At 36.3% G+C, this 15712-nt stretch overlaps 1 protein-coding gene across 2 annotated transcripts in view; it reads left to right on the forward strand.

Annotated features, from left to right (window-relative positions):
- LOC126831786 (innexin unc-9) overlaps positions 1-15712 on the forward strand; it is a 160676-nt gene that overhangs the window by 78368 nt on the left and 66596 nt on the right. Inside the window, exon 3 of one of the 2 annotated variants that reach the window (XR_007684326.2) lies at positions 10056-11364. The exons of the other annotated variant lie outside the window; for it this stretch is intronic. The gene's annotated coding sequence lies outside the window, so the exon portion shown is untranslated. Of the gene's footprint in view, positions 1-10055; positions 11365-15712 lie in introns of those variants that run through there. 2 annotated transcript variants of the gene reach the window in all.

Genomic DNA, 15712 nt, shown 5'->3' on the forward strand with positions numbered 1-15712 from the left:
TTTATATTACTTAGACAATGTCTAAAGATGGAAATACTTATTTGTATTTCTTGGACAATGTCATTCTATTTTTAATTTTTGCGATGTTGATAGTAACAATGATATTAATCATTACTTTATACATTTATATAAATATTACACTTGTTTACACTCTACTGTAGTACATCCTTGTAAATATGTCACTTAATTAAACAAACATTCTTAAATAACCACATTAATGAAACCTCAATTAACATTTATAAATGTATATTAACATGTGATTTCCAATGTCTATGCTTGTCTATAGGATTGATTATAGTAGACACAATACTATTCATATACACATTTATTCCCCAGATTAGGTGAAGTTTGGTCCCCGTTGGTAACACTTCGTTCAGTAGCGTAGAAAATGGGTTTCAATCTGTTTTACAGACCTAATGCGACATCCGTCTTTTATCTCTGTCCAAGATGACTGACCTTTAAAAGGTCAGACCGCTATAGTTCTAAGGGTGACGTCACATCACAATGTTTACCAACAAAGCAAGATGGCGCCGATAACGCCAAAAAAGATTACTTTGTGGCATATTTTTGTTGTTTTAAAACAAACACGAACAGGCCAATCAGATTAGACGGTAAAAAATGTACTTCTGAAAGAATTAAACAAACAGAAAAAAAACCGTCAAATTGATGGTCACACGTGCGTTGTTTACATCGAACGTAGTAATATGAACTGGTACGGGCAGAATTATATCGTTTTACCCATTTTACGCCTCCGCGTACTATTTTCTGTACCTATTTACGCTAAATATGGAATATTTTTTATCAAGATATACGTCATAAACACCTTTATTTATTTTTCTAATACTAAAAAAAAATGTTTCAGAATTTAATTTGTCGAAAGAAAAAAGTTAATATTTTGTAGTCATTAAGTCGCATCCATGTTATACTTATCAGTGATTGTATCTGCCAAGCGAATATTCACTGCGGATCAGTGTGAATGGGTTTATGGGTGGGCACAAAAAAATCTTATAGATTCAGCCAAAAACGTTTCACTAATAAAGGGGCATAACTCTGTTCATACTCTCCACACTAATGTACTTGACTTACCCGACAGGCTGTTTATTGGATTATCAAACAAGAATATTCCGCAACAAAGCTTAGCATTTAGTTCAGTGGTTTAGATAATCGCCTCTGCAGGTGTCATACGAGAGGCAGAATAGGCTTACTATTTCTTAAACACCTAATGCTGTTTCAAGTACATGTACTATTACACTATTTTTGATATTTATGGACTTTGGTACCGTATATTATTGGTATGTTACGTCGATATTATTTGTTATACTTCCTTTGAATACTTTTAACCTTGCCAATTTCCTTTGAATACTTTTAAACTTGCTAATTTCTAAACGTCCACATTGAAATGCTGTCGTATAATGTCGCCAACCCTGTCCGTCCGTCGTCCACAATTGCTTGTCGACGCTAAATTTATCATCCAATTTACTCCAAATGTTGCAGTGTTCATATTCATACGACAGAGAGGCCTGTGTGCAATAATTTAAGTTATCATCTGATTACCGGTACATGTCTTGTAGAATAAATGTTAGCACTAGGAAGAATTAGAAGCCCATCAAAGGAAATGTAATTTAATGAAATGGGGTTTAACGTCCTACTGTTCTGCAATGAGGGAATTTTGTCCGGACAGCGGCACTTCGTCCTACTTTTATATCGAATTACAACTGTCAAGGGATCTTTTAAGTGCACAGAGGACCTTGGTCTTTAGTACCACCCAGACGACGAGTCACCTATCCTTGTCAGGCCCCCCGTCCTGCACCATTGACAATGTGAAACCGCGCCGGAAAATCCCGAGGAACTTACTCGTCCAGCACCGGGAGCGAACTGAGCCACTGCGGCTCCCCAGAAGCCAATCAAAGATACTTCATGGGTTTTGATCAGGCTTTAGTGTCTTTTCAATACCCCCATTACCTACATAATTAAGAATCGCCAACCCTTGTGGACTAATCGAACGACTTAGCTGCTGTCCGGCACCACTGACAAGGGGAAACCGCGCCGGAAAATATCGAGGAACCTACTCGGAATTTCACCGAGAGCGAGCTGAGCCACTGCGGCTCCTCAGAAGCAAATCAAAGCTACTTCTTGGGTTTTGGTCAGGTTTTTCAATGCCCCCATTACCTACATATTTAAGAATAAATATGCGCCAACATTTGTGGACGAATCAACCTTTTGCTTGTAGAAAAAATAAATCTGTTTCTGTACATGTTCGGGAGTCTGTCTCGTTCGAATGATACGAAAAACCGAGGTTCCGGGTATACCATTTGTCGCACCTTAAAGACCCCGCTGTCCTACGTAACACTAAATGAAGTATGTCTGTCTTCATTAGCCCCTTGGTGCATAGAAATAGAACGCTAAACCACATTTAATTGTATTTCTGTACATGTTCTTAAAGTAGCAATATTATTATTAATTCAAACCATATCAGGTATATCTATGGAGTTAAAGCATACTATATCAAGGTCATCAATTATTCACAAACAACCACCCTTGAAAACTCGAATTCTTAAAGGATAATATTGGTGTCAGTCATTGTTACATATGTGATAGAACTGGTTTAACACGTTCCAAATATAATTTTAACACAGAGATCATTGTGACGATATATGCGTTATGAAGATTTGAAGAAACGGAAGTGACCAACGCAAAAGGAAAACACGAGTTATCCTTCTATATAACTGGCTGAAGTGACGAGTGATAACAGATACGGGCGAATTTCTGCTCACTGATAATTCCTTTGAAGACAATTATGATATATGACAATTCAAAAAAATAATTGACTGTCACTCGATGAGAGAAAACGAAAATTAAGTATAGAATGAATAAAAACAAATGAATATACGTATATTTACAGTAAGCGATATCAAGGGATAAACAATGGCCATTACTTGAGACTATTGTAAGTATTTTAAATCAAAATGCTTATAATATTTATTATGATAAAAGTCTGATTAATGAGAACAAATGATTCCGGTTTTTACAGACCATCAACACTTTAAGCTTTCATATCCAGGTCAGCGTTTCCATTCTAATCTTTGTGTATATAACGTTATAAAAAGAATGCAAGTTGATTTGATAATCGATTAGTTTATGGCAATTTGTTGAAATATAATTCTGATTGTGGTATAGTAAACTACTCGTAAACAACATTGATCTTTTATGTTTGGATTATTACACGGTAAAATGTTTCTTAATGGTATATTAAAAACAATTACTAGGGAAAGAAACGGGTTCTTATGAAAACACGAACGCATCCTTTTTGCGTGCCTTTGTTTATAATATTGAATGTTACATTATTATGTCTATAGTAGCGCTAATTTAAGAAAACATCCGAACCATTATTTTTTTTCCTAACGCTGTTTCATATTGTGATTGGAAATTGAAAAGAATGATGACTTTTAATTCACCATAACTAAAAATTTATATAATAAAGTAACCATGGGCGACAAAAGTGTATCTGAAGTAATCCAAAAATGTGGAAATTCCAGAAACGATTAATCAGTTTCACAATGAAAAGGTACAAAATACTTCGTTGGTCCTCGGCGGTTGATAAAAATAAATTTCGATTTATCTTAATTTAACCAAGTACTTATAGTTATATCGAGGATAGCCGAATTAGATTGTATGCAAGGATTGAGATAAATTTTCATAATAATCTTTGAGATATAGACGTTTTAAAGTACTGGTGGGTTTCTAAGGAGTTTTAACTACGCCCGAGGTTGGAACCGGGAATTTTCGATAATTAGACTGTGGGGTGATTTTGAAATTATATTATTCAAATTTATTACATTTATCTTCCTCACGAGAGGGGTAATGTCTCTCTATGTTTACGATTCACGTAGTCCAGCATATACATGCATTACAAAGCTTTTATTTAAGATACTAATCATTGCTGTCCTTGAACCAATCAGCCATACATTTGTATTGCTTGCGGAAACAAGTGATGACACTTTTTTCTACCGTTTCTCACGAAAGACGGAAGTGACATTGACGATTATGGCGACCGTTAACTGACCGTTTTGTCTCTACCGTTTTCCACCAAAACCGGAAGTGACATTGATGATTATGGAGACTGTCAACTCGACTTTGACAGCTTTAGAAATAAGGTATAAATATCCTAAGTGTGAAATGGTCGATTAGGTGTTAGATGAAGCCGATGTATAATTACTTTACGATATGCAAGCTTGGTTGCATGATAAAGTGGACAATCGTAGGCCGATTAGTGAATATCACTTCCCCTGAGAACACTTCAGTATTTATTCAAGCTTTGGACTGTGAGTTGGCGTTCATTGATAATGATGAACATGCACGGATTCACGGAAATCATTACATGCCTTGTTTGTTGAATAAAGTGGTGAGGTTATATTGTAATAGAAATACGGTATCGCACTGCTCTGGGGTCCTGGTTATCACCTCACTAAAAGCGCACCAGGTTAAGAATTCGCCCAATGACACATATATTCATTTATTCACAACTAGATTGTTGACAAAATCGTCGCCCACGTCACTTCAATTGGATATTTAGAGATACAATTCGAAATTCGTTTAACCAGTAACCTTAACCGGAAGTAAAGCCGGCCTGATTCAATGCAAGATTAATGGGACGCTTAAAAACCGTTTAACTTGCAGGAAGAGTGGCCTTGTCTTGACAGAAGTAAGAAAGGATTGCTTCCTTTGTTCATAATACTTGATACCAAGATTCAGTTATTTAATAATTTACAAAGAAAGAAACTATTAATAGACAATGACATCACATGACATCACATTGAACTTCTGCTTAAAATGTCTAGACCTTTTTGATTTGACTCAAAATTAAAATTGTTGTTATTATTGTATTATATCTATTGATTTGTTTTGTGATGGCCGAATGGTTAGCACGTTCGCGCTGTATCATAAGGCCTGTCATTGAGTCAACTGGCGTGGTTTCGAATCCCCGGTTGTACGTGGCAAGGAGTAGGGTCGCCTGTCCAACCTTGTGGGTTTTCTCCGGGTCCTCCGGTTTCCTCCTACTGCTAAAGACCCCTACGCGCAAACGAATTATTGAAATAAAAAAAAATTAAACCATATGTTAGTCCCGAAATGACCTAGTTTGTGTCGAGTGGACGTTAAACCCCATTTCTCTCTCTCTCTCTGTTTTGTGAAATGACAATCTGTCTTCGTTGAAAATTTTATGTCTACATAGAGAAAACTGTTAATAAAATATAACAGATTTTGTGTTCCACTGTAAGCCAAAATAAACTAAAGCAGCATCCCCTTTAATGCACCGACATTTAAATGTTGACGCCATGATGATATCAACAGATTTTCCCACCCTTTCTATAACTAACGGAAACTTTCTTTTACATCACAACGGAATAATTGTGTTGTTTTTACCACTCTTAACTTCCTCTCATTTAATGACTGCCAGGAACTTTAGTCAGCATTGCAGAAATCGATAAAAATGGCGGTTTTGGGCGACAGGTTTTCGCTTCATTGATCAAATTAGATAGCTAACAATGGTGGGCATCAATCTGCTTATATGAGCTTAAAGGACCATGAACCCTCTCGCGGCACATAGGTGTGTTGTGTGGTTAGAGCGTTTGATTTACGGGGAGACGTGGTAACTCAGTGAGCAAGATGCTGGCTCGATAACCATTTAGTCAGGGATTCGGTATTTTCCAGCTTGGCTTCTCCTTGTCAGTAGTGCAAGATAGAAGGTCTGACAAAGTGTGTAGATCACGTGTACACGTTGACGTGCACGTAAAAGAATCCTAGAATTCGAATAAGAGTAAGACGTAGCGCCGAAATCTGAGCAAAATTTCTCTCATAGCACACTGTATGGAGTATGCACGTCTTCATTAGTCCAGTCATTGCAGAAAATAAAAGACGTTAAATCCTATTCCATTTTATTTCATTTCACTTGAATTATAACCCGATTGTCCGGGAGTTTCTGTCTAGAATGAAATATTTTTTAAAACTAAGTTTACACTTGACTGTTGTTAAAGCCTATCGGATTGGACAAGTTGTGTGCTTAGTCGTTAAAACTGGTCATTAATACACATTTTGACATGTTCACATTGCCAATAAAAGTCCCTGGCAGTTAGTATTCGAAAGTAATTATGAGGATTCGCTGCTGTCTAGGCAGAATTTTCCCGCCTCTCATTGTAAGCGTAAATGTAGACCATACAATGACCCCATTGCCCGTAACCATTATCTGGAATGATTTCCATTTTGAATAATATTATAATTCAATATAACCTTAGACTCCCTTAATTCAAGAAAGTCCATGTAATGACCCACTTACTGTGTTCGTAAAACTTATTGAAAACCACTAAAAAAAAATTGTACGCCTCGTAAATTACGTTAAATCGAAAACTATTTTCTCAGCAACCGCTCAAACCTTACGAAGCGCTAACGTCCCTTTAAGAATAGCATACCAACACAGGACTTTAACAATAAGAAAATATGTGACACGTTAACAACAGCTAAATGCCTATAAATATTACCGGTAGTGGGGTAATGTGAAGCCAAGTGAACACGAAAAGGTTGGAAACGTCAGACGAGGAAACGATAAATCAGTCATTATTTTCTAGTCGGCCTACAATTGTCCGCCATAACCAACAATTAGGCTTAAATATCGACAGCTTGTAACGAAGTGGTCCACCAATCAACACCGGAAAATTAATTAGACATAACACGAATCTCATATGGACTTACAGTATTCTTTTGTTGATGTAACGTTGTTGAAGAATCGTTTAGCAGCGTTTTATATTAGGGGTTGGCAAGGAATTCTGTTCAAATAAGAAGGAAAACATGTCCCTGGAAGAATTTGTCGAAGTTTATCTGAAACGTCAGCTGTAAGTTAGACGGGTGGTGGTATATAAATCATCAATGTGCCCATGTCTGGAATGGAAACAAGGCACGCCCCTCCCCTTCCCCACGCGACACCACCACCAACCCACGACACATTGACCACGTCAGTTGGAATCTTATTTACACTCTTGACAGACCAGAAACTTCAAGTGTCCTCAGATGTACGATTACAATAACACAGCACACCAATATCACACAGTCACCAATAAACTTAATTTATTGACTTTACGATTGGAGTCGTACAAAACTCAAGCATAGGCGGGGCAATGTGTTTGAGGCATGATAAGCTTGTGTTTTCCAAGCATATCATGCTACTTCCTGGGGAGATTGACTAGTATGTTGGACTAAATTACAATTACATCTATGACAGCCATTAATAATCTTTGACATTCGTGAAGTTAGCATTAGCATTATGCAACGTTTTCAGTAAACAAATCCACGATAGTTATGTGTGGCCTTCAATCAAGACAATCGCAGCTACATTCCATTACCAGAAATTCAACATGTATTCATATAGCTTTGATACTAATTCGTGTGTTCATATATTCATTGACTATTATTTCCCGTATCAATCACTGTCACCATCTTGGATGCTTTCAAACGACTTGTCAATCATGTCTATACATCATCCACGTGACTTAATTGACATCTGCTCCCCAAAGATTCATTGCAGTGTTTCAAATGGCGATTTTTCTTTTGCGAAAGGCAATCAAAGGAGTTAAGCCGTTGATTTCTTGCTACAAGAGATGGAATCAAATGAAGGTAAAATTACCTCGAAGCTATATAAAGCGTTTACATTAAGAAGTAATTACATGTAATAATTATTTTTCTTTTATCGACTATGTTCTTGCATGCTTTCTTAGGGTTTATCGTTTTTGATCTACAGAACATATTGTAATTATAAGTACGTACATGATTAATGAAATACCTACACGTATCATTCAAAGGTTCGTTCCCGGTGTTGGCCGAGAGACTTTCTTGAGATTTTCCGGCGTGGTTTCCCCTTGCCAGTGGTGCAAGGCGGGAGGGTCTGGCAAGAAACATTGTCTAGTTGTTCGGATGGGATGTACACATTGGCATGCATGAAAAAGAATCCTTGGCAGTCGGAATTTGCAAGAAGACTAGGTCATAGGCAAAATTTTCCTCTTAGCACACTGTAAGGTGCGTGCGCGTCTTCTTTAGCCCAGTCAGTGCAGAAGAGTAGGCCATTAAACCTTATTTCATTTTATTCAATGATATCTTCAACTGAATACTTATATATAGATATTGAAACAAAGAGATTTCGCCATAGACGTCCACGTATATGAAACATTTTTTAGCTTGAAATCGATCATATTCGAACCCTTGTCGTACTGCACAAAACAGAAGGATAGGTAAATAGCCAGATTGTTTACTGTCGACTTAATACTCAGCCCCCCATCTCTCTCCATACTTGTAGCAATATGGGAAACAATTCAATAGTGCAGAAGATGTTTTAATAGGTTGTTATTTAATTTTTAATTGAGCCGTATCCGGTTTTCTTTGTTTTGGGAGGGTCCCTTGTAAAAGGACAAACTATTAACTGGATCATTTGATAGATGAGTGTTCTTCTCTTTAACATTAAATTTCTTTAAATATGTAATAACTCCGTTGAAGAAACTTTCATTACCATTAACAAGCTTGTATAACCTGTAAAATCATTGCTAGACGAGCTGATAGTCTGTAATTTTACATTAAGAGACTAGTACAGCGTTTAGTTATTGCAGAACATGTGCTATACAAGTCGTCTTTTTATGCACTGATCACGATGCAATGTACATGTTCTATGATGGATTACAAGAATGGAGTATAAGTGGAGATCGTAAATTTAAGGACCGTTACAGCCTGTTTTATGGCCTGTAAACCCGTTTTAAGTGCATTGAGCAGACGCCATATATTGTGGTAAAATTTTATATATGCTTTTATCATAGATACAATATTAATGTACAACCTGTACGAACCTGTTACTGGGGCGATTTGTCGCAAAAACTGTAAATTACCAGACTTTTACAGAGTTTTCTTTAACACAGGCACAATGAAGGACGCTTTATTTCTTGTATATAGGCTATTATGGGGCTATTATGGTGCTTTACCATTGCTAACCATGATCATTATTTACTGGATTCGAACCATATTGGCCGTATTGATTTTACAACTTTTACTCATTGCCGAACATGCCCTTTAAATCCAAAAGTTTATGATCTATTGGCCCGGACTCTAAAGAGTAGCGCGTTAACTGATTTTGTTTACAGTCATGTACTGTAAATCATGTCTTCACGCCCTAATCGTGGTGCCATAATTGTTTAACTATTATGAGGGATAGACACTCGTAGCTTATGCAACTTTCAATATCGTTATGTCTATAACTGAACGTGTTCTTGGAGTTGTGTCTGCAAGACGTAGTGCATATTCCCATAGCAATGGTTCTAAAGATCAGCAATGCTGAAATAGATAAAGGAAAGATAAAGGTGCCATGTTCTTTGATGAAGTGTGGGAATAGATGTATAACGCTCGTGTCTGCTACAGCTAATTCATATACCTCAAGCAAGGCATTAAAAGGTGGGAACTCTTGGAACAAAATGCAAAACTTGCAGGAAAGATGTTTGTGATAACGGGTGCCATATTCTTTGATGAAATGTGAGGGAACCTGTTCGACACAGTGGTATCGTAGACCGTTACATCACTCAATGCTAAACGTTTGTTTTGTTATTAACGATAGTAGAAAAGAAAACATCCTTGCATAATTTTGGCATAAAATCATGTGGGGTGTGAAGTGATTTACGATCACTTTGTCTCGAGAAATGTAACTCATTAACACGTAACACATATTGAGAGAACGCAAGCGATCTCACATTCTCTCCCTAAATAATATGACGTCTAGACAAGTTTCATTACCTTAACTAAAGGTTAATTACAATATTGTATGATTTCCAGTATAATCAAATCGCTATTTGATACATCATGATTCCACTGGATAATGGGATACATTTCAAAGCGTTGTATGCTAATGGACGAATGATCCATCGAAGTCTCCAAATTGCCCAGTACTACATAATACTAATGTTTAATGTTGCATGGCATTATAATACTCTGTAACGCCAGGTTCTTAATCTTCATGAAGGTTCTTTTTCTTTCAGTTACTCAATTAAAGCAAGACAAGAATATGAGTTTTAGTTGAAAACATTAAGATGCAACATACCAGCATGAAATTGAAAGATGTTCTTACTGAAAAAGCGTATCATTCAGATCGAATCCGCGTCTATGGATCCTTCATGTAGATGACAACTGGACATATCGTCAAATGTAGAAAATAAATTGGCCTTACTAGTCCCTTAGAGACGTTGCTTCTGAAATGTGGGAACTTATTTTCGGGTCAGTATTTGAATTATTCAGCCCAGATCCCAAAACACACAACTAACTAAGGGGAAATATTCACATATTGTGTATATCCCGTCTTCATTAGTCCAGTCGGAGCAGAACAGTAGAATGTTAAACCCCATTTCATTTCATTTTATTTTAGATAATCATGTAATTCACAGAACAATGCATCCTTTTAAAATTATGGACAGTTTCAAAGATTTAAATCTCTCATAGCTTTTCCTAAAGTATTGAGTAAACACGGCGAAATAGTGATTTGATTAGATATTCTGTGTTAAACATTTCCTGTTATAATCAGTTAAATTTAGTTATTCTGTGATTATCTGGTTAATACAGGTGAAATCTGAAATTAAGGTTATGTATGGTCTGGCTGTAAGATCAAGAGTTGGTGAAATCTGATGTCAGAGTTATGGTTATTGTTCGGTTATACCATCTGTCGTCACTTTTAGTCCAGGAATTGGGTCCCAAACGTCATTGATCTTGTTCTTCTTCGAAACGAGTTTTTGTGAGTTACTAATTCATAGCAATCTGTTAATGGCGGAAATAGTGAAATATGAAATCAGAGATTTACTTATTGTTTCGTGATGAGGCCAATAGCTGTGAATTTGTAATCAAGTTTTAAGTTACTCTCTTTAAGTGGGGAAGTTTAACGCTCATTCGACACAAACTAGGTAATTTCGAGACTAACATATGGTACGGTTGTATTTCTATAATTTGCTTGCACGGGTTCTTTAGTAGTGGGACAAAAACAGGAGGACCCGGGGAAAACGTAAAGCTTGAGATTGAAACCACGCCACTTGACTCAATAACAGACAATTTTAATATCCAATACGCAAGAGTAGACCACTCAATCCCCACATCTTGCTTATTCACAGAGTGAACACACAGTAAAATATTGCTAATATTAACAATTACTAATTAACCGTGTTTACCATCAACTCGGCTGCTGGTATGTATTCTAAAGTAAGCATGTCCATTAAGGTAACTTGCCGATTCTATCAAAGAGCATTATGTCTACAAAATAAATGGTTTGGCAACCGTGCACTGATTTTATCACATAATTTATCTTTTCACTAGTTATACAAGTTGATTTATAGAAACGGATGACGTATGATAAATCAACGCAGCAATTGAATAAATAGATAAGCAAGTGAATATTTAATTGTTATTTCTACATTTCGATAAGATAATGACATCACGATATCGTCAGTAAAACTGAAATGAAGTGGAGTTAAACGTCCACTTTAAGGTAATCATGAATTTATGTCATTTGAATTTTATATGGGCATCTTATGTGTTAACAATTTGGCTTGACGTTTTACTACTGGTTTACTCAGTGGATATCTTTTATTGAATTATAGTCGCTAAAGTCATGCGCCATTTCATTTCTAGAGATGTCATTGAAATGAAGAAAGAATGTTAAACATCTATTCGACACAAATCAAGTCTTAAGCATAGGGGAGACTTGGAGAAACTCCACGAGGTTGGACTGACGCCCATACACATTGTCATGTAGGCCTACAAGCAAAATTGGGATCGACACCACTCCATGACGTACATGTACTTATGATATAACCCACAATACCCCCACCCCGGCGAGCCACCCTCTGTCTCAGACCAAGTCTTGGAAAAAATGCCGAAGGTTCTGCGAGGCGGACGCCATTAGTTCAGCTGCAATCCTACATCAATTGTGTTAACAACTGTCATTAGTAAAGTACATATCATTCATGTTCCTTTATTTAAAAAAAGTAACAACTCAGACTAACCACATTGCTTTAACCATTAGCAGGTGAACTTGACAAGAGCAGCCATTGTAATTCACAATTTATCTGTGTTACATGTTATACCCACGGGGATGGACCGCAAATATTTAGACTGTTTATCAAATACGGGTTTTAATTGCTTTACTATTTTTCTGTCAAAGTCTAAAAGGCCAGAATCCCAATATCAAGAGTTGAATGATTCATTGTAATATAAACCGTTATAAATAACCAAAATATAATTGTGTGTACTTAATACTCCATACCTGCAGGTTTTTTTCCATGAATTCCATAATGTTTTCATAGTATCAAGATGGCTGCAATAAAAATACATTTTGGCAAACTACCGAATTGTCTGCTGTTGAAAAAGCATCGTTAATCAGCTATTCTTATAAGATATGTTTGTCTTAAAGGAAAACAAATTAATAGGTAAAAACATTTGTTTAGTTTTAGTTAGAGAATGATCTTACTCAACACGTATTGTTTATTTGTTTTCCGATCCATTTACATAAGATAAATCGATGTAAGAGGTTTGAAGACTGAGGCTTGTAGGCGAGAACTGCATCAAGTTACCACACTTTAATCTTTTTGATAACAAACTTTTTTTGTACGAAAATAAACTAACTTGTTCTTGTACATTTGGTAATGAAAAACCGCCTAATTGGTGGTAATTCTGTTAAACGACTTGATTTAGCCTAGAAAAGTAATTTAAAGCCCATTTTGTCTATATCCAAGCAGAAAATGAATATGGAGATACCATTTCCTTTCGGCGTGCTTGGCTTGATTATTCAGATCTTGCCAGTAAATACATTTAAATATCATTATCTGCAAAGCAGAATTGAAAAAAGTATAACGTAATTTTGTTTAGATAGGTAATGCTGAAATCTTGAACAATATGCTTCGAAGCAATTTGCTACCATCTGATAACCGCATATATATTGCTACACGTATTGCAATGCGCGTGCTGTTCGCGTGCATCAGACAGACGTCAATCATCGTGATAGTCACAAAATATATAAATACATATATATGTGTAGGTAATTTATCTATTCTAGTCTTCACTAGAAAGAAGAAATATTTGTTGCTCGGCAAACACGCCATGGGCCACTCTTCTAGAATTCAAGTGCCTCCAGCCAGAGGTCGTTTGTGTTGGTTTGGGGTAATGGTAGATGACGAAGCGGGGGATAGTCTATAACCCAGCGTTAAATAATACAGATCGTACCGTTTATTCTGCTTATCAATCACAGCGCTACACGGAAATGTGTGCTTAACTTATCGAATGCACGATATAAAATGACCTTTTAGTTATAGTCAATTTACCAGCGTTCCGAGGTTAATTTTAAACCGTGTCGTGTCTGGTTGGCTTCAAATCCAAAAACTTCAGGAATCACAGACACGTGGATACCACTGGTGCCATTTGGTTGTGTTTAGCCGGGTTTGTTGGGCCAATATTTATTCACCGGCTTTACTGTGCATTGGTTATATATTACGACCTTTCGATAGACCCGTTGTTGGAAACTGAATATAAAGGTCGTTTTTATGGAATTAGAATATATACAGTGACGTTAATTCCGAGCCGGCTGTAAACATTTTGACAGTAATCAAGGTCTATTATGAATATAGGATCATCAGCCTCTATGTGAAGTGACGCATCTTCGTAGATTAGATGCAATTAGATATGAAATGTATTCAATCAAGGATTTTATTTACGTGGAAGACCATGCACTTGAAAGCAACTTTTCATCACCGGTCTTGTGCTTTGTTGTAGTGTTTCAACGTCTACTTTCTGGAAATATTCATGTTTTCTATAATCTGCCATCATCATTCTGACGTGTTGTATGTTTTGATAAACACTGGATTGATGTGAACACGCGTGGCTTAATCCCCTATATATTTTATATTGTCATTAGTAGCGAAGTTCCTTATGATTCTACCAGAAGACAATCGTTGGGATAATCTGTGAAAATAGTTTTGCATGAAATTAACAGCTGCCGGAGAGTAAATCAAGCCGAATGGATTCGTCCAAGGAAAACATTTTCTCTAAAGATTTACACCTTTATTCTTTCAACATGTTTGGAACTATTTGCCAACTGTAAAGGCAGGCAGTGGTAAGTGATAAACCGGTGTTTAAATTCACAGAAGGGAGATAATAAGTCTTGGAAGTAGAAATTTACACCTGTCTTCTAGAACTTCTTTTCAGACACTTATCATCCGATGTTCATTGATCCGTGATTGGTTAAAGTCAATTATTCGTTGCTTCCGTTCATTTCGCTGCAGTTGATACGACGTTGATCTCTGCTGTTCTGGGTTGATTTTTGACAGCAATGGTAACCTTCTTTAAGTCAACGGAATCAATGCCATGGATCATTTGTGGAAGTGGATACTTGAATGACGACTGGAATTAATACTGGCGAATGTCATTAATTTTTTAATAGCATAAGTGACACCAATCTTGCGAAGTAGTGTCTGATGAACATAAAGGAAGTAGTTTTCCTCCAGTAAATTATAAACCATATTAATTTTATGTTATGGTTTCAAACTCTGGTGCGTACGGTTAAAATCTATATGCGTTGTTATTTATATTAGTCACAGATCCTAAGGAACTGTTCTATTGAGTTTATCTCGGTCCACCCAACAGGGGGTTTGCGAAAAAAGTCTTAACAAGTAACTTTTTATGTATAATATCGAATTGTCTTAAAGGAATTGAAATTAACTTCTAGAAGAAGCAATTGCTTGAAGTTATATATTATATATATATATGTTTATAACTTATACGGTTTTTCCAATTAACCCGTCATATTGTTATGGGTGTGTTATTGACAGGTCCATGCCGTCGATCATCATCTAGAATCTCCAACACCAGAATATGATACACTGTTTCTGAATGTGGGCTACTAGTGATTGTGTTCATCATATTTTGAAAGGCATGAACATATGTGTGAGGGTTTAGATCACTATTTGTTTTCGAACACTGTGAGGGGTAACAGTATGTGAAGGATGTAGGTTAGATAGACGTAAAGGATTGATAAAAAAAAATTAAATGTTGTATGTGGATTTGAGATTTTGGTAAAAGTAAACGTGACTTCAAATTAAAACACTTCAGAGGCACGCGTATGGATACCCAGTGTTTATTTTGTTCCAGGGTGCCGTTTATCTATCCAGTAGAAATACTTTTTAAAACGGTGGGATTATAACTGCAAGTGGTCGTGTTTTTAAATTACAGCATTATAAACATGAATTTAATTTGACGGGTCGTATTGATGGATATAAAGAGAGTCTACGTGCTTGTTGAAATGGTTATGCTATAAGAGACGGTACACATGGATTCACAGCAGCACAAACTACATAACCAGATGCGTGCTAGTTATGCACCTACAGTGGTTTTTTTAAATTAATTAAATTAGAATCAACAATATACCTACATGTATCTTTTCTCTTTCGTTTAAACCACTGATCTGGTAGATAGATATGTAATTAATGACGTAAAAGTTTATGGGAATCTTGGTAAATTCTAACGAGTTTGTGTAATCTCAGATCAGCAGCCAGGACTTTTCCGTTTCAGGAAACTTATCTCTAGACAGGATATGCTTGATGGGATCTTCTAATAAATATCGCACCAAGCAATCGGCTTCCCTGATGTAAGACCGACCAAAATA

This window comes from Patella vulgata, chromosome 9 (genome assembly GCF_932274485.2).
Source record: "Patella vulgata chromosome 9, xgPatVulg1.2, whole genome shotgun sequence".
In the NCBI taxonomy this organism is placed as follows: Eukaryota; Metazoa; Mollusca; class Gastropoda; family Patellidae; genus Patella; species Patella vulgata.